At 37.3% G+C, this 21114-nt stretch overlaps 1 non-coding gene across 1 annotated transcript; it reads right to left on the reverse strand.

The window, feature by feature from the left end:
- Positions 1-8711: 8711 nt before the first annotated feature.
- LOC136207606 (small nucleolar RNA R71) lies at positions 8712-8816 on the reverse strand. The gene has a single exon (XR_010676739.1). It is a non-coding gene; the product is annotated as a small nucleolar RNA R71 (small nucleolar RNA).
- Positions 8817-21114: the final 12298 nt, after the last annotated feature.

Here is a 21114-nt window from a genome sequence, read left to right on the forward strand (position 1 = left end):
TGCCTTAACTAATCTTCTTCTGCGAGGAGGAGTGTCAGCTTGGATGGACTCTATGGAGTGAGAGGGGGAAGTTTCTTCTTGATCAGCATTAAGCTGGTCAGCTTGTTCTTGTTCTTGATCAACATTGGGTTGGTCAGGTTCTTGTTCTTCTCCAGCAGCCAACTCAGTATTGGTTGGCTCAGCTTCAACCTCACTAGCTGTCTCCTCGGAGTCAGTATCATCACTGTGCTCTTCTCCTTGTTCATCATCTTCTTCATCATCGCCATCTAACTCTTCCTCAACTTGTGCAATGAACTGATCATCCAGATGCACATCATCTTCTTGATGTTCAGCTTCAGTTCCTTGACAATGTGTGTAGTGAGAATCACCAGGAACAACGATGTCAGTAGGGATAGCATTAATAGGGGTCAGCTCTGAAGATTTATTCTTCTTCAGGGGATGCTCTTCTGTTTCAGGCTCATCTTGCCTGCTCCTCTTTTTAGCTGACTTAGGTCTTTACTGACCTTGATGAGCAGCTGACTTCTGCTTCTTAGTCATAGGCTCAGCCTTCTTCGAAGGACTCCCAACAGCTTTCCTTTTGCGGGCAGCTAGAGCCTTTGTCCTTTTTCTTTGCTTTGGAGCTGTTTCCTCAGCTTGTTGTTCAGCAGCAGCTTTTCCTTTCTTTACTGGCTGATTGAACTTCAAAGCCCTTAGTGAAGCAGCGGTTATCTCAGATCCTCTAGCCTTAGCTTCCTCAGATAGATCAATTTGATGATCTAAGAGGATTCTGGTGATGAGCGAGCCCAGCCTGAGAGTTCCAGTGCTCCTTTGGAAACCAGCAATCAAGAATACTGGCATGTTGATCGGCTTGTATGTCAGCATATGCCATATGAAGCATTGCTGAAAATTCGTTGCTGAGGTGGTACAGTTGATCTTGGGATAAATGTAGTAGGTCAGCAGATAGTGGCCCATCTTTTGGTGCTGACCCATTGAGGTGCTTGAGATTTCTCCAGAGTGGCCAGCGGGCTTACAGAAGGTGGTATTGTACCCAGTGCCTTCATGATCCCCAGACCGCCTCAGTTTTGTTCCCTCATTCTTAAACTTCAGCAAGTTAGCAAGATAGGTAGAGTTTATGAAAATGGTCTTTTCCTTTACCACAGTTACCAGATAGTCCTGGTTATCATCAGCAACTCGGAGATTGTGGTAGAACTCCCTTACTAGGTCAGGATAGGTGTGATCTCTAATGGAGAACAGCTCGGTCTAGCCATTCTTTGATATCCATTCGCAGAAGGGTTGCTCGGATGTCACGAAGGCCTCAGAAAACCATCGTGAGAAGTCTATTTTGCATTCCCTAACATCTTCGAATACCTTGGTATAGGTTCTGGCCTTGGTCGGCTTTCCCTTAGAGGAGGTAGTTTGGCCAGCTTTGCCTTTGCTCGGCGTAGTGACTTTTGTGGTTTCAGGCGAAGTAGTTTGCCTGGAGGGTTCATCGGAACTGGTCTTAGGGTGACCAGCACCGGAGATGTTAACGGAAACTCTAGTCATGGTTTCAGATCAAGATTGGGAAGCTTTGAGAGTTTTTAGAGAGAGAATGCTTTGCCAGAGAATTCAGTAAATGTAAAGAGATAACAATGGGGATTTGCCCATTATTTATAGCGGTGAAAAGTGGATCTTATCGAATCCATGTGTCAGTTTTGCCTTGGGATTGTGAACCGATAATAATCCTGGCTTTTATGACACATTCGGTGCATACGTCATCCTAGGTGGCTATTCGCGTGCTCTAGCATTAATTACAACGGATCTTATACTCAGCGTTTAGAATACTAAGCATTTTAATTTCTGAGTGGTCAGTTTTATACATACGGATGATTTCTCAGTTTGAGATAACTACTCGGTGCCAAAGTTTGCTCAGTATGTGATATTCATTCATCTAGCTTTAAACACTCAGCATGCATTTATTTACTCAGCAAACAATAGATCATTCAGCATGTTAATTCACTCAGCATGAGTCTATATTAAGAGCTGGAATTTACTGAAGAGGATTAAACATACCAATGGCTTCTCTCAGTATGCTGAACTGTTCACGAGCCAGTGGCTTTGTGAAGATATCCACAAGCTGCTCATCCGTTGGGACGTAGGTCAGCTTTATCTCACCCTTGAGTACATGGTCTCTAATGAAGTGATGTCTTATGCTGACATGCTTCATTCTGCTGTGTTGAATTGGGTTCTTTGATAGATCAATTGCACTTTTGTTGTCGCATTTGACCTCAATTGTCTTTGTTTGAACACCATAGTCTTCAAGCTGTTGCTTAATCCATAGGACTTGAGTAACACAATGACCAGCAGCAATGTTCTCAGCTTCAGTGCTAGACAAGGCTACTAACGCCTGCTTCTTGCTGAACCAGGATACAAGACAGCTTCCTAAGAAATGACATCCTCCAGAGGTGCTTTTCCGTTCTAGCTTGTCTCGACCATAGTCAGCGTCAGTGTATCCAACGAGTGTAAAGCCATGAGTGTTGGGATACCATAAACCTGCGTTCACTGAGTTTTGCAAATATCTAAGGATTCTTTTTACAGCTATGTAATGAGATTCCTTAGGGTTAGATTGATATCTAGCACAGTAGCATACTGAGAACTGAATGTCCGGTCTACTTGCTGTTAAGTAAAGTAGAGAGCCTATCATACCTCGATACAATTTGCTGTCTACCGACTTACCATTCTCGTCAGCGCAGAGGACAGTGTCAGTGCCCATAGGAGTGGATATTGTTGGTCCCTTATAATGTTACAAGTATAGTTCCAAGGGGGGTTAGGAACTATTTAAAAATTATTGTTAGGGCAGACTTCTTTTTCGTGAGAAAAAGGTTTTAACAGCGGCGCTGAGTGAATAGCAAGATACTGGCTTAGTCAACTGGTGACTAGGTCAGTTTCTTTACTTGAGTCAGGAGATAGCACTTAGAGTCTATTCCTGAGCTCAGATATTCAATGCGCACAACTCAGCTTGACCTCTTTACTTGGTCAGTTTTTTGTTTAAGCAAGCAATAAATATATAAAGGAGTTTAAGGTTAGAAATATGTTACTCAGCAGATTTATCCAGGTTCGGCCTCTAAGCCTACGTCCTGTCCCCGGAACACGTTCCGAGCTTTCGAATTCTCTACTGAGCTCTTTAACGGTAGAGCATCAAACCTTTTACAATCTTAGAAACTGAGTATAACAAGAGTACCTTCCTCTATACCTCTACTCAATCCTAATCTCTCGCTGAGTACTATAACTGAGTACTCAGCCTCTCCTTTCTAATTCTAGAAATGATAAGTGTTTGTCCTAAACAACGATTGCTAAGACACCTTAGATAATTGAATAATCACTCTAGACTTTTACACAAAGGATATGAAATTTAGTGTAAGATTGCTTTGCTTTTTTCTTGCAGAACTTTGCGTAGAATTTTGGTCAGCGTAATGGCTTGATCAAGTTCTGTATGGAATGAAGTAACTAAAGGGCTCTATTTATAGAGACGTCTGAGGCATCGGTCATTTCGAATTTCGAAATAAACGTTGGAGGGAAACGGCTTCCTGTCGTTGTCACCCTGTCTTGCTCAGAGCTCTCGGCCAATCAGATTTGAGTATCTTCTGTCCTCGGTCAGCTTTTGGTCAGCTCGGCAGAATGTCTCTCCATTTATGGTAAGGTCAACTAGACAGCATTCTGTGTCTTCTGAACTTTACCCAAAGTGGAAACACTTTGTCTGGAAGTTGTTCTTGCTCAGCTGTTGTCTTGTACTCTTTGTCGAATCAACTCAACAGCTTCGTCCCGAAATTGTTCCACGAAGGTCTTCTAGATCTTTCTTCCGCTGAGCTGCGTTTTGTACATAACCACAACGTTTTGACATATGTGGGCCGAGTTGCCTTAAACTGTTTGACTTGGGCTTTTGACTTCCGTATTGGGCTTTGGGCCTTTTAATCTTTGTGTCTTATAAACAATTTAACTCAACATTGAACAAACACATTATTAGAATAAATCAAAGCATTTAAACTTAGTGTGTTTAGAATATTTTTTAATTACACTTAAACAATTTTGTCAAATCAAAATTATGTGGAAAGGTGTTTCAACAAACTCCCCCATTTTGATGTTGGCAAAACTATTCAGCGAAGAACTCAGTATTGAGCTCCCCCATGATAGTTGACCTAATATAACTTAGCAAACTCCCCCGTCAGGGTTGAGCTACTGACTTAGTTTTACTCTAAACATTTAAAGGTTTAATCGAGTAAGTATAAGGTCAGTTTTCAGATATAGGTCAGCTCATGGAACATATTCTATTTTACTCAGTGTTTAAGCGGAAGTTTTAACAATCAGAGGGCGCTGAGTAATTTGTTGTTCAATGATTCTTATAAGACAATGTTTTATAAACATACAAGTCAATGTCAAACATATTATCAGCATTGGGTACAATCAATAAGTTTTATAAGCATTAAACATAGTTGATGTAATTGAAGATACATAATAACTTAATACTCAGCATCGTATATAATAACTCATAACTCAGGTTTTGGATAAAAAGATGCAAGTATTGATATTACTAGAAGTAGTCAGCGTATACAACAAAAGATAAGCATAAACATAGAGACTACAAACTTAGCATAACTGAGCTAGCCTAATTTCTATTTCTTTTTCTTTTGCTTGGACTGACTATGCTCATGCTGTGTTCTAGCTTGTTCTTTCTCCCTCGTTTTGTCAGCATCGGGAGGAGGAATCCTAAAGGCGTCGGTTAAGACGGCTCTGGTCAGTTCCGTGGACAGCTCCTTAAGTCTATAGGCGCTTTCATTGACGCCGTCAAAGATAGCAACTCCATTATCGGAGAACTTTGTGGGTATATTGAGTTCAGCAGTGCTGATCATGCTTACTATGAAAGCTTGAGTTTTACCTATCCAGGTAATTGCATCTGACAGACCAGTAACGACTTGATGAAATGTCTTCAGCAAGGCTGAGTCGTAGTATTGACACTGAATGTTGTTGTGACGTACATGGTTGAAGGTTTGTTGTGACGTAGTATTCGACTCGGCATCAGATGCTTTCCTTTTTCCGACGCCGCAATGTGGAGATGTCACCTACACCTTCCGATTCACCACCTCAAGCTTATGTTGTTTTTCTTTCATTTTATTTTTATCTTGTTATAATTTGGTACAATTATCGTTTTTCTATGTTTGGTACAATTTTCCATTTTTAATTTTATGTTGAATGTTTAATTTGCTCAATTTCAATCTTTGTTTCGTATGCCTTATTTCGTATTTATTTTTTTTTATGTTTTCTCCATTTTTGCACCAATGAGGACATGGTCCAATTTAAGTGTGGGAGGAGATATACATATATCATTTCCACATATACGAATAAATGCAACGAAAATATTATTTTGCAAAACGAATAAATGCAACACATTTTATTTTTCAACACTAATATATTCCAACACATTTTCATATGTTTTTAAAATTAACCATAAGTTAATATGATTATTTTTAGGTTATCATTATCGTTAGAAATTATATTTCTATACGGGTAATATTTTTTTTTTCATATTTTTCATAAATCTCCGATACGATTTTTAAGTAAAATTGTCTCGAGTAAATGTATTTAAGTAAAAATTCTTTATTCAATCTCTATTTTATATCATGCAATTCATGATAGAATAAATCTTATTTTAAGTTTTCAATTAGGTTTATAGACATTAAATTGAACTAACAATTTTAGCTCGGTTTGATTTCGTCTTACATTAACACTAATTGAAGTTTTTAAGAAAACTTTAGCCATAATACATGTTGAATTTTAAGTCAATATAGGATGAATGTGCTATCTTTCTTTTTCCCAAGTTACAATTTCATGTTTCAAATTAATTAATCAATTAGTTGAATTCTTAACTTTTGGCCACGATTGAGACCAACCTTATCACAATCGAGGTATGAAAGGGAAGAATAATTAAGTACCGTTTACTTTTGGCCACGGTTGCGACCACCCTTATCACAATCGAGGTATGGAAGGAACGTTAAAAGCAAAAAAATAATAAAAATTAAGCGTGTATAAGTTTAAAGTAACGATTGTGTCCACCCATAGCATGGTCGGTACCTCTTAAGCAAACACAAAGCAATAAAAATACGTATAAAGTTACGATCAAGACCACCCTTATCTCGGGCGTAACTAAGCAATAATTAACCCAAGTACTTATTCATTTTAATATATCTTATATATTAGTTTAGGTTTGGGAAAGAAAATTTTACTGCTTTGAAATACCTTGAGATGAAAAACTCAATAACATGCGTGCTTATTTCGTCCCGAATGCTTCAATTCAAAATTGGAAATACAAGACGAATGATATATCGTATATTATACTAAGTTAGTTTGATATTTTGCATATAAATTTGCCATGCGAAGTAAGTCTTTTCGGCTTAACTAATTTAAAAGGTAATACAGAGATATATGTTTTATTTTCATAAAGAGATTAGTTAGAGAATAAATTCAGTAAAGTTTTGCTCGGGACTAGCAAAAGATTAAGTGTGGAGATTTGTTAAGCCCAAAATATACCTAAAATATCATCAATAATTACATCAATATTGCTACGAATTTATGCTATTTATACCTATTTAGAATAATTTTACTCTCGAATATGTTTCTTTCATGCAAGGTACATAAATATTTGGTAAAATCCAAAAAGGAGTAAAAAGAGCTCAAAAATAGAAGAAAAGCCCTACAAAAGGAGTCGAAGACGACGAAAATTAATAACGTCAAGTCGAGGACACGAACGAAAGCTGAAAAACCGAAAAAGCTCCGTGCCGCGACCGCGGCCCCCCAAATTCACGGTCGCGACACGCGTCCTTCAGCCTTTCTTCCCTTCGTTCGAAGTACAATTGATGCTCCCCCATTCTCGGTAGAGAATTTAATAATTCTCGGTACGAGCAGGAGATTTTAGAAGCCTAGTTACACACTTTCGTTTTCGACGAAACGCGATCGTTCGGGTGGATAAAGACGTCCTTTCGCAGCGGACACGATCCTTCACAAACGGACACGACACTTCAATCAAGACTCTTCAGCATCTATAAATAAAGAGTTGATGGAGAGTTGAAGAAAATAATGATATAGTGTGATATATGCGTAGAAGAAAGAGATTAGTGTAGAATTTATGCAGAAATTCTGAATCAAGTGATTCAGAAGTTAGATTTCGATTCTGTTCAAAAGCAATATGATGTACACACATTGTTTACAAAATAATAACAAAATCAGTAGCGTTTAGACATTGTTCCAGTTTAGTTTACATTTTGGTAGTGGACCGATCCAGTCTCTATTACGAAGATTCAGCGAGAAGATTGAGTAGAGGATTCGCCCCTGAGCCTGACAAACTCTAACGAAACCCAAGGAAAGGATTGACAACCCGTTCACTTGCACGCCGTCGAAGAATTCAATGCTCCATGTTCTCTGTAAACTTGTATCAATTTATATTTCATCTAATAAAGTCTGTTCTATTCGATAGATTTTTATGCAGCACTTATGGTAACCAATCCACTAAAGTGACTGCTGGTGTTTTCATTAAAACGTATTTAATCCAAAATCTTTACAAGGAAACTTTGTTGAACACTTAGGCAAATTATTATCTCGGTAGAGTTTTAATTTGGTTAAGGGCAATTATCCCGGATAAGGGTTTTGTCGCGTTCAAAGCCTATTAATTAGAGGTTCCGTCATTTATTTCATCTTTATAATTCGTACAAAGTTTAAAGTTGTTTTCTTTGCTTAATGCAAACAAATATACTTGTTTACTTTTCTAAAGTACTAAAACGTTCCTGTTTTGCAAATTCATTATTAATCAGATATTTTCTAACATCTTGACATTCTAATCTAATTCTCATTCTAGCAATTTCAAAACCAAAACCGATTAAACGATTTTCCCATATTATAAACCTTAAAGTAAATTAACTGATTGTAAATAAGTTTTGTTAAAAAAAACATTCCATGTGGGATCGATATCTTTTATTACTACAAGCGTATACCGTGCACTTGCGGAAATCGCTCAACAAGTTTTTGGCGCCGTTGCCGGGGAATGCCAAAATTTTAAATTTTTCGTGTTTTATTACGAATCTAGGTTTATTCATACTTATTCAAACTTTTATATTTTATTTATTTTTAATTACTAACATATTTTTTTTTCAAATTCTGTTTTGTAGGTAGTTTCGGTTCGTGCGAATTTTCAAGTTCATGCGCAGTTCTCGAAGTTCGGGCACGTCACTAGATCCTATTGACCCAGAAATTAAAAGAACCCTTAAAAAGAACAAGAAAGAAAAGAAAAAGAAAAACCAAACCCCAATAAAAACTAAAATTACCGAGCCAGAAGTTATGGCCACACATATGGATTACGCTAGGCCAGGAGTGGCCGGTGTAACAAACAGTATAGTTAGACCCCAAATTAATGCAAACCAATTTGAAATTAAGCCTGCGTTGCTTAATATGTTGCAAAATAATGTAACGTTTTACGGGTTACCTAACGAAAATCCTAATACCCATTTGACAAATTTCTTAGAAATTTGTGACACTTTTAAAATACCAAATGTGACTGCAGAAGCAATCAATCTTCGCCTTTTTCCTTTTACTTTGAAGGATCGAGCCAAAGAATGGTTAACTTCTATGCCAGCCGCATCAATTGAGACTTGGGAGCAATTAGCCCAAGCATTTTTATCAAAAATTTTCCCTTTAGCAAAAACCGCAAGAGTCATTAAAGAGTTAACATCTTTTTCTCAAAATGATAGTGAAACTCTATATGAGGCTTGGGAACGTTTTAAAGAACTTCAACGTTTATGCCCACACCACCGATTGCCCGCTGAACTTTTAATGCAAACATTTTATAATGGACTAAATCCTACAACTAGAGGTTCATTGGACGCTATGTCTGGAGGGTTATTCATGAAGAAAACATCTGCCCAAGCAAGAGAACTTTTGGAGGAAATGGCAATCAACAGCAGTATGTGGCCCGCGGAACGTGGACACCTAACATCAGCGAAACCATCATCCTCAACTACATCATCAGTTAAAGGTATAGTGAATCTTGATCCAGTAGCGATGTTGCAAGCCCAATTTTCTGCCTTGTCGAACAAAATTGATAGGTTTATGGCACCGTGTGATCCTAATGGTCAACCAATCCGAACGGATGTGGATTACGAAGGTGTGAGTGAAATTGAACAGGTAAACTTTGTCCAAGGACAAAACCAAACTAATAACCCTTATTCCAATACATATAATCCTGGATGGAGAAATCATCCTAACTTTAACTGGAGAGATAATAATAACAATAATGTTAATGCTAATCAAAATCGTACTAATAATTATCAAAATCAATCAAGAGATACGATTAGCACTTTATCTTCTAAAATCGACAAATTCATTGATGCGATGAGCGGAAAAATAAGTAATCACGACAATGGTTTTAAACGGATCGAGAATAAATTCGATCAGCTTATTAAAAACCAATCATCCAGCATCCATAATTTGGAGATTCAAATTGGACAACTCGCTAAATCAATTCCATCCCGCAAAGAGGTAAGTCTTCCAAGCCATACGGAAGAAAATCCGAAAGAGCATGTTAAAGCTATCACTCTTCGTTCAGGGAAAAACTACTTAGGCCCGGAAATGCCCAGAAATTCGACCTTACCTGGAACTGATTTACCAAAGCCCAAAGAAGATACATTAAAACAAAAAGATGCACCGATTGACTCTAGTACGAAAACTTTTGTACCCAAACCACCTTTTCCACACAAAGTCCGCAACAAGGACTATGACAAACAACTTTTAACATTTTTAGACAAACTTAAAAATTTGCATATTAATTTAACGTTTATGGATGCAATTACGCAAATTCCCAATTATGGTAAATTCCTCAAAGATTTAATTTCAAAGAAAATCAGTTGGGAAGGAATTTCATCCATTTCACTAACTGAGGATTGCAGTTCGATTGTGTCAAGCAATTTGCCCACTAAACTCAAGGATCCCGGATGTTTTACCATTCCGTGTAAATTGGGAGATATTGAATTTCCAAGTTGTCTTTGTGATTTAGGAGCAAGCATTAACTTGATGCCATTATCTATTTTTAATAAGTTACGCTTAGAAGAAGACATCAAACGTACCAATATGGTTTTGCAATTAGCGGATCAAACCACTAAAAGACCATACGGTATAATTGAGGATGTTTTAGTTAAAGTTGACAAATTTATTTTTCCTACCGATTTCGTTATTTTAGATTTTGCTTATGATGTAAATTGTCCGCTAATCTTTGGTAGACCGTTCATGAACACGGGACGTGCTCTAGTTGATGTGTCGGAAGGGAAAGTAGTTTTACGAATAGGAGATGATAAGATTGAGTTTGATATGAACCAAGCGATGAAATATCCTATGGAAGATTTCGCTTGTATGAAACTTGATTTAATTGAAGAATGTGTAAATGACATTGTTCAAAAAGAAGAAATAATAGAACCTATAATGAGCGAGGAACTAGAAGATAAGGACCCAGAACCTTTGATTCGAGAAGATGGACCAGTTCCGCCTTCAATTGTAGTTCCACCTAAATTAGAACTTAAGGAATTACCAAGTCATTTGAGGTACGCTTTCTTAGGCGAAGGCGATTCTCTACCTATTATTATCTCTAACAAACTAACACAAGTTCAAGAAGAGAAATTGAAAGTAGTTGTTAGAAATAGGATAGGAAGTATGGGTTGGCAAATTTCAGACTTAAAATGTATTAATCCAAGTATTGTAATGCATAGAATCCATTTAGAAGAAGATAAGCCACCTAAAGCGGATAGGCAAAGTTGCCTAAATCCGAACATGAAAGAAGTAGTAAAAAATGAAATTACTAAACTTCTGGACAATGGAATCATCTACCCTATCTCGGATAGTGAATGGGTTAGTCCAATCCATTGTGTACCCAAAAAGGGAGGCATAACAGTTGTAAGAAATGAAGAAGGTGAATTAATACCTACGCGAACCACCACTGGTTGGAGGGTTTGTATAGATTATAGAAATTTAAATAAAGCAACTAGGAAATATCATTTTCCTCTTCCTTTCATTGATCAAATGATCGAAAGGATAGCTGGTCATGCTTTCTACTGTTTTCTTGATGGTTACTCCGGATTCTTTCAAATATACATTTACCCGGATGACCAAGATAAAACAACCTTCACATGTCCTTACGGAACATTTGCATATAGAAGAATGCCCTTTGGTCTATGTAACGCACCTGCAACATTTCAACGTTGTATGACTGCGATTTTTAATGATTTCATTGAAGATATCATGGAAGTTTTTATGGACGATTTTTCAGTTTATGGAGATTCTTTTGATTCGTGCCTAGAAAACTTGGATAAAGTTCTGTCTAGGTGTGAAGAAACAAATTTGGTATTAAACTGGGAAAAATGTCATTTCATGGTTGACGAAGGAATTGTTTTAGGTCACAAAATATCTGAAAAAGGATTAGAAGTAGATAGAGCAAAAACCTCAGTAATAGAGAAATTACCCCCTCCAACTTATGTTAAGGGAGTAAGATCATTCTTAGGACATGCTGGTTTTTACAGAAGATTTATTAAAAAAAATTCTGTAATTTCCAAACCACTTACTAATTTACTCATGAAAGATTCAACCTTTGATTTTAATGAAGAATGCGTTAAAGCATTCGAAACATTGAAAACAGCTTTAGTTAGTGCACCTGTTATTGCTAAACCCGATTGGGATTTACCATTTGAAATTATGTGTGATGCAAGTGATTTAGCTGTCGGATGTGTTTTAGGTCAAAGGAAAGATAAGAAACTTCATGTCATTTATTATGCAAGTCACACACTGTCTGGTGCACAATTAAACTACACCACAACAGAAAAAGAAATGTTAGCCGTAGTTTTTACATGTGACAAGTTTAGGTCATATTTATTAGGTTCAAAAGTTATTATTTATACTGATCATGCAGCATTAAGATATTTATTTGCTAAAAAGGATGCAAAACCACATCTAATTAGATGGGTTTTATTGTTACAAGAATTTGATATAGAAATTAAAGACAAAAGGGAGTTGAAAACCTTGTCGCCGATCATCTATCGAGACTTGAAGATGAAAACGGTCCTATAGGTGAAACTACCGGTATACGAGATGATTTCCCTGATGAACACCTCTATCAAATAAAAAGTGCCATGTCACCTTGGTATGCAGATATTGCTAATTATCTTGCAGCCAATATTATTCCGGAAGGATTAGATTTCCAACAAAAGAAGAAATTTTTCTTCGATATTAAACAATATTTTTGGGAAGATCCCTTTTTGTTCAAGACTTGTGGTGACGGGATAATTAGGAGATGCGTTGGTGAAAATGAATACGAATCCATAATGTCGAAATGCCATTCTAGCTCTTATGGAGGACATAATGCAGTTAACAAGACAGCAGCTAGAATATTTGAAAGCGGTTTCTTTTGGCCTACGATGTTTAAGGACGTCCGTTCATTTATCACTCGTTGTGATAAGTGCCAAAGAACATGAAATCTAGGAAGGAAAGATGAGATGCCCCTCACAACCATATTAGAAGTTGAAGTCTTCGATATGTGGGGAATAGATTTCATGGGACCTTTTCCCCCTTCCAATGGTAAAACTTACATATTAGTTGCCGTCGATTATGTTTCAAAGTGGGTTGAAGCAATTACAACCCCGACGAACGATTCTAAAGTTGTCGTTCATTTTCTTGACGATATATTCTGTAGATTTGGTTGTCCAAGAGTTATCGTTAGTGATGGTGGTACTCATTTTATAAACAAGAGTTTTGAAACGCTTATGAAAAAATATGGAGTACACCACCGCGTATCAACGCCGTACCATCCTCAGTCAAATGGTCAGGCGGAAATATCAAACAGAGAACTCAAATGGATTCTCGAGAAAACGGTTTCATCTTCTAGAAAAGATTGGTCTTCTAAACTCAATAATGCGCTATGGGCATACCGTACTGCATTTAAAACGCCAATAGGAATGACTCCGTACCGTTTAGTGTATGGGAAGGCATGTCATTTGCCAGTCAAATTAGAACACAAAGCCTATTGGGCTATTAGAGAACTAAACTTTGATTTGCAACAAGCAGGTAAGAAACGTTTGCTCAATTTGAATGACTTAGATGAGTTACGCCATCTATCTTACGAAAATGCAAAGATTTATAAAGAAAAAGTGAAAAAATGGCATGATGCCAAAATTAAAGTCAAACACTTTAAGGTTGGGGATAAAGTGTTGTTATTTAATTCACGACTTCGTTTATTTCCAGGAAAACTTAAGTCCAGATGGTTAGGACCATATTTAGTCGTAAAAACATTCGATTACGGTTCTTTAGAACTGGAAGGTCCTACCGGAGTTCGATTCAAAGTTAATGGTAATCGATGTAAAATATATTACGAAAATATTTCCCAACTAGGAATTGAGTTCGTAACAAGATTGTCTGACGTATAAATTACTCAGTTTTTCTTACACAGTTTATTTTGTTTTATTGTTTTTATATTTTTGTTCATTTATTTTATTTTATTTTGTTATATTTTATTTTATTTTATTTTTTTTCAAAATGCCATTTTTATGATTAGATGACTTTATGTTATGATTTAAATGCATAAAATATTTTTATTTCATGATTTTAGATTTAATTTTTAGGAAATTGAGATGAATTTGAAGTTTCAGGCAATTCTCTGCCGAGAATTTAGAATTCCCTGCCGAGAATCCCTTTATTTAAGAATGTCACAAACAGGTTCGGATTTCTCTGTTCATACCGAGAATTTTTAAATTCTCTACCGTGAATCAGAAGGTAGCTTAGACGCCTAATTTCCGCAAGGAAATCAGCGTGTCGCGACCGCGGCTTTGCCATTCGCGGTCGTGACACGCGTGTTTCCTGCACTATTCAGGTCTGAAACACTCTAATCTTTTCGACAAACCTCTTGGCAATTGAAACATTAAGTTTCTTCATTCCCGAAAGGTGCAATTTATACCTTTTCATAATTAAAACGATACCTCTTTTCATCTTCAACTCTTATAAATTAATCTTAGAGGATTCAGGTTCTGTTACAATTCTTTTCATCTTTGTCAGAACTCTGATTTTTCTTCACAAAACACCGTTCTTTGCTAAAGTAACACTAACTTTGCACCATGCCTACCAAATACAAATCACCTAGGCACAATGCTGCCTCAATCAACAAACGCCCAGACTTATCCAAGCGATATGGGGCGCCTTTTCCTATCTTCAATCACGATGAAGGTAGGCGTTATTGGAATCACCGTTACAAATTCTTCACCGGAATGTTGTATATGGATGAATTTCTTAATAGCCAATTAGGCATTTCTGATGACATGAGCCGCTATATGGAGCGCCTAGGGTGGACAAAATTCGCCCAAATGCGATTTCCAATAATAGGCGAATGGATACTCGAATTCTTCTGTACCGTGCGTTTTACTAATAAACGACGAGTACATCTCAGTTTTCGTCGAGAAGGCGAAATCTTCACTTTCGGCTATCCTGAGTTGCATGCTTGGTTTGGTTTTCCCCCGAGGGATACAATCAAACGTCATCCTGGATGAGACATGACATCCTCGGACATTTGGAGAATGCTCACTGGATTCTGGCGATTCAATTCAAAACTCGCCTATAATCATTCTTTTCGCTCCAATTCCATGCTGTATTTACATAAATTTCTGTGTCACAGTTTGTTCGGGCGCACATTCAGTAGTGTGGTCCGTGACACAGATCTTTATGTCCTTGGAGATATATTCCAGGGAAATGCAGTAGATTCTTCAAAGATTCTGATGGAGGGTCTTGTCGCCGCCTCTTGATCCAAAGATAAGAAGATTGGGTTCGGCAATATAATCTGTGGAATAATTCTCGATTCAAAGGGTACTATTGATGTTCCCTGGAGTGATGATGAATTCTTCCTGACAATTGACTATGAATTTCTCGAGCACGAAGGACTTGTGAAACGTGTCTTTCGAGCAGGGCCTCAATTTTTGTCTGCACCAGAACGTGAAACTTTCGTGTAGTTTCAAATTGATCGTATTAAGGCCAGAAATATCCCGTTAGATAGGGATAAATATGTAGAATAGTTTCTGTTATTCATTTTTGTTTTTGTATATATTTTTTTGTTTTGTTTTAATTATTGATTTTTTTTTTCATTATTTGTACATATGTTACAATAATAAAAATCTTATTTAGTTCAATTCTTAATTTTTATCCATTTGATCCATTATCTATACTTAGCATATTTCATATGGATACTATCTAATTTTTCATAATCAAATTAAGATAAAAAGGATTCCCTTGAACAAATATGGTTTTCTATTTTTCCACACTTATATCCACATTTAATTCCATTTGTAACTCAATTTATTTTTAATAAATTAAGTTATCATTTAATCAATTCAATTCATGTATTAAATATGTATTACCATGAACATTTAAGTTTCATTAATTACTCATAAATCAATTTATTATACTTTAATTCAATTTATTAAGGTAAAACCTTTGGTTTTCCTTGCAATTAATGTCATTTATTTAAGTTTTAAGTGCATGAACCCTTCATATTAAGTTCGGGAACCATTTCCTAAACAAAATTGCACAAACCATGTCAAAAGGCACCAAAATAGGCCATTTTTACCAATTCTCTACCGAGAATTTATTAATTCTCGGTATGAGCAGCAACTTTGGCAAGATTTCAGGGCGAATATTGCCTGAAATTCGCGTGCCGCGGCCGCGGCTTTGCCATTCACGGTCGCGACACGCGTATAAATTCCCCTTTTCCATCCGATTTTGCCACTAAATTTTGCCTATTCCTATTCCTATTCTACCTATTCACCTACCTATACAACACTATATAAACCTACCTCTTACACAAACCTCACATCACCTCTATTTTTACCCAATCCCTTACTCTAAACTCTTCCCCAAAAATCTACTTTTTGTCTTCCCAATTTATTCACTCCAATTTTTATCCTCTTTTCCATTCAATCACTTCCATATTCCAAACCCCAAACTCATCTTCAAGCTTTGCTTTCTCTCTCCATTTCTTCTTCTTCTTCTTCTTCTCACACCCTAAACACACAAAGCACCATCACCATGGTTAGGACTAAGCGTGTTGGTAACAAGCCCGCTGTTACGGAAGCTAATCGCCTTCGGGTTCAATGTGGAGCTTATTTTGACATCTATTCGGAGGAAGAAGCCGCTCGTTTCAAACATTTTTCACAAGCCGACCGCCAATTTGTTGATATGCACTTCTTAGATTTCCATTCGGTAAGAACGTTGAATTTCTCTACTCGAATTGATGCCTTTGTTGAAGCTTTGGGTTGGCAAGAATTCGTTAATATGCGTTTTCCGCGTATTAATGAATATGTGGTGGAATTTTTGGTCACTTTGTCCATGAATAAGAAGAAAACTTCAATTTCTTTTAGGAATAATGGTATACCTTACACCATTAACTATGAAGCAATGGGAAATATGTTTGGTTTCCCTACTTCTGATTTTTATGATAAGCCTAAAGATTTAGATAATGATGCGGTTTGGCAAACTCTTTCGGACCAAGATTATTTTAATTCCAAAAACACTTCAAGCAAGTTGATTAAGGACAATTGTGTGTTCTTCTTTCATAAGTATTTGAGTTTCTCCTTGTTTGGTCGTGTTGAGAGTTCAAAGGTTCAGGTTCGGGATTTGTATGTTTTGGATAGTTTGCTTAAAGGTTTAAGGATTGATAGCATTGGCATAATGTTTGATAATTTGTTCCGTGCTTCGAGGGCTAGTACCATTCAAATCCCTCTTTGTAATTTTATCACCGGTATTGTGTTGGGAGCTCGGGGTGAATTGGCCGACTATGACATATCCACCTACCGTGGGTATGTTCCGCTTTTGGACATCTCGGCTCTTGAGCGAGCTCATTTATTGCTTCCGCAAGGACCTCCCGTCTTTATTTCATATGCTACCCGAATTGCCCATCTTCGTGGCACTATGGGTGGTGGCGCTTCAAGTTCACAATTTGTAGGTACCGAAGGCGGCGGAGAGGCAGAAGGCGAGGAGGATGAACCACCGGCTCAAGCACAACCCCAAGCACCTCAAGCAACGGATGATCCGGTAGATTTGCGGAGGATTTTGGACCAAATCAATTCCAACAATCGTCAAATGAACTTGAGAATTGATGATTCGGTTGAAAACAATATGGTGATGAATGACAACCTCAACCTTTTGAGGCGTGAACATCGTTCGACTCGGCATCGGATGCTTTCCTTTTTCCGACGCCGCAATGTGGAGATGTCACCTACACCTCCCGATTCACCACCTCAAGCTTAGGTTGTTTTTCTTTCATTTTATTTTTATCTTGTTATAATTTGGTACAATTATCGTTTTTCTATGTTTGGTACAATTTTCCATTTTTAATTTTATGTTGAATGTTTAATTTGCTCAATTTCAATCTTTGTTTCGTATGCCTTATTTCGTATTTATTTTTTTTATGTTTTCTCCATTTTTGCACCAATGAGGACATGGTCCAATTTAAGTGTGGGAGGAGATATACATATATCATTTCCACATATACGAATAAATGCAACGAAAATATTATTTTGCAAAACGAATAAATGCAACACATTTTATTTTTCAACACTAATATATTCCAACACATTTTCATATGTTTTTAAAATTAACCATAAGTTAATATGATTATTTTTAGGTTATCATTATCGTTAGAAATTATATTTTTTTCATATTTTTCATAAATCTCCGATACGATTTTTAAGTAAAATTGTCTCGAGTAAATGTATTTAAGTAAAAATTCTTTATTCAATCTCTATTTTATATCATGCAATTCATGGTAGAATAAATCTTATTTTAAGTTTTCAATTAGGTTTATAGACATTAAATTGAACTAACAATTTTAGCTCGGTTTGATTTCGTCTTACATTAACACTAATTGAAGTTTTTAAGGAAACTTTAGCCATAATACATGTTGAATTTTAAGTCAATATAGGATGAATGTGCTATCTTTCTTTTTCCCAAGTTACAATTTCATGTTTCAAATTAATTAATCAATTAGTTGAATTCTTAACTTTTGGCCACGATTGAGACCAACCTTATCACAATCGAGGTATGAAAGGGAAGAATAATTAAGTACCGTTTACTTTTGGCCACGGTTGCGACCACCCTTATCACAATCGAGGTATGGAAGGAACGTTAAAAGCAAAAAAATAATAAAAATTAAGCGTGTATAAGTTTAAAGTAACGATTGTGTCCACCCATAGCATGGTCGGTACCTCTTAAGCAAACACAAAGCAATAAAAATACGTATAAAGTTACGATCAAGACCACCCTTATCTCGGGCGTAACTAAGCAATAATTAACCCAAGTACTTATTCATTTTAATATATCTTATATATTAGTTTAGGTTTGGGAAAGAAAATTTTACTGCTTTGAAATACCTTGAGATGAAAAACTCAATAACATGCGTGCTTATTTCGTCCCGAATGCTTCAATTCAAAATTGGAAATACAAGACGAATGATATATCGTATATTATACTAAGTTAGTTTGATATTTTGCATATAAATTTGCCATGCGAAGTAAGTCTTTTCGGCTTAACTAATTTAAAAGGTAATACAGAGATATATGTTTTATTTTCATAAAGAGATTAGTTAGAGAATAAATTCAGTAAAGTTTTGCTCGGGACTAGCAAAAGATTAAGTGTGGAGATTTGTTAAGCCCAAAATATACCTAAAATATCATCAATAATTACATCAATATTGCTACGAATTTATGCTATTTATACCTATTTAGAATAATTTTACTCTCGAATATGTTTCTTTCATGCAAGGTACATAAATATTTGGTAAAATCCAAAAAGGAGTAAAAAGAGCTCAAAAATAGAAGAAAAGCCCTACAAAAGGAGTCGAAGACGACGAAAATTAATAACGTCAAGTCGAGGACACGAACGAAAGCTGAAAAACCGAAAAAGCTCCGTGCCGCGACCGCGGCCCCCCAAATTCACGGTCGCGACACGCGTCCTTCAGCCTTTCTTCCCTTCGTCCGAAGTACAATTGATGCTCCCCCATTCTCGGTAGAGAATTTAATAATTCTCGGTACGAGCAGGAGATTTTAGGCTCATCTTGTCTGCTCCTCTTTTCAGCTGACTTAGGTCTTTCCTGACCTTGATGAGCAGCTGACTTCTGCTTCTTAGTCATAGGCTCAGCCTTCTTCGAAGGACTCCCAACAGCTTTCCTTTTGCGGGCAGCTGGAGCCTTTGTCCTTTTGCTTTGCTTTGGAGCTGTTTCCTCAGCTTGTTGTTCAGCAGCAGCTTTTCCTTTCTTTACTGGCTGATTGAACTTCATAGCCCTCAGCGAAGCAGCGGTTATCTCAGATCCTCTAGCCTTAGTTTCTTCAGATAGATCAATTTGATGATCTAAGAGGATTCTGGTGATGAGCGAGCCCAGCCTGAGAGTTCCAGTGCTCCTTTGGAAACCAGCAATCAAGAATACTGGCATGTTGATCGGCTTGTATGTCAGCATATGCCATATGAAGCATTGATCAAAATTCCTTGCTGAGGTGGTGCAGTTGATCTTGGGATAAATGTAGTGGGTCAGCAGATAGTGGGCCATCTTTTGGTGCTGACCCATTGAGGTGCTGGAGATTTCTCCAGAGTGGCCAGCGGGCTTACAGAAGGTGGTATTGTACCCAGTTCCTTCATGATCCCCAGATCGCCTCAGTTTTGTTCCCTCATTCTTTAACTTCAGCAAGCTAGCAAGATAGGTAGGGTTTATGAAAATGGTCTTTTCCTTTGCCACAGTTACCAGATAGTCCTAGTTATCATCAGCAACTCGGAGATTGTGGTAGAACTCCCTTACTAGGTCAGGATAGGTGTGATCTCTAATGGAGAACAGCTCGGTCCAGCCATTATTCGATATCCATTCGCAGAAGGGTTGCTCGGATGTCACGAAGGCCTCAGAAAACCATCGTGAGAAGTCTATTTTGAATTCCCTAACGTCTTCGAATACCTTGGTATAGGTTCTGGCCTTGGTCGGCTTTCCCTTAGAGGAGGTAGCTTGGCCAGCTTTGCCTTTGCTCGGCGTAGTGACTTTTGTGGTTTCAGGCGAAGTAGTTTGCCTGGAGGGTTCATCGGAACTGGTCTTAGGGTGACCGGCACCAGAGATGTTAACGGAAACTCTAGTCATGGTTTCAGAACAAGATTGGGAAGCTTTGAGAGTTTTTAGAGAGAGAATGCTTTGCTAGAGAATTCGGTAAATGTAAAGAGATAACAATGGGGATTTGCCCATTATTTATAGCGGTGAAAAGTGGATCTTATCGAATCCATATGTCAGTTTTGCCTTGGGATTGTGAACCGACAATAATCCTGGCTTTTATGACACATTCGGCGCATACGTCATCCTAGGTGGCTATTCGCGTGCTCTAGCATTAATTACAACGGATCTTATACTCAGCGTTTAGAATACTAAGCGTTTTAAATTCTGAGTGGTCAGTTTTATACATACGGATGATTTCTCAGTTTGAGATAACTACTCGGTGCCTAAGTTTGCTCAGTATGTGATATTCATTCATCTAGCTTTAAACACTCAGCATGCATTTATTTACTCAGCAAACAATAGATCATTCAGCATGTTAATTCACTCAGCATGAGTCTATATTAAGAGCTGGAATTTACTGAAGAGGATTAAACATACCAATGGCTTCTCTCAGTATGCTGAACTGTTCACGAGCCAGTGGCTTTGTGAAGATATCCGCAAGCTGCTCATCCGTTGGGACGTAGGTCAGCTTTATCTCACCCTTGAGTACATGGTCTCTAATGAAGTGATGTCTTATGCTGACATGCTTCATTCTGCTGTGTTGAATTGGGTTCTTTGATAGATCAATTGCACTTTTGTTGTCGCATTTGACCTCAATTGTCTTTGTTTGAACACCATAGTCTTCAAGCTGTTGCTTAATCCATAGGACTTGAGTAACACAGTGACCAGCAGCAATGTACTCAGCTTCAGTGGTAGACAAGGCTACTGACGCCTGCTTCTTGCTGAATCAGGATACAAGATAGCTTCCTAAGAAATGACATCCTCCAGAGGTGCTTTTCCGTTCTACCTTGTCTCGA

This window comes from Euphorbia lathyris, chromosome 9 (genome assembly GCF_963576675.1).
Source record: "Euphorbia lathyris chromosome 9, ddEupLath1.1, whole genome shotgun sequence".
Classification (NCBI taxonomy): domain Eukaryota; kingdom Viridiplantae; phylum Streptophyta; class Magnoliopsida; order Malpighiales; family Euphorbiaceae; genus Euphorbia; species Euphorbia lathyris.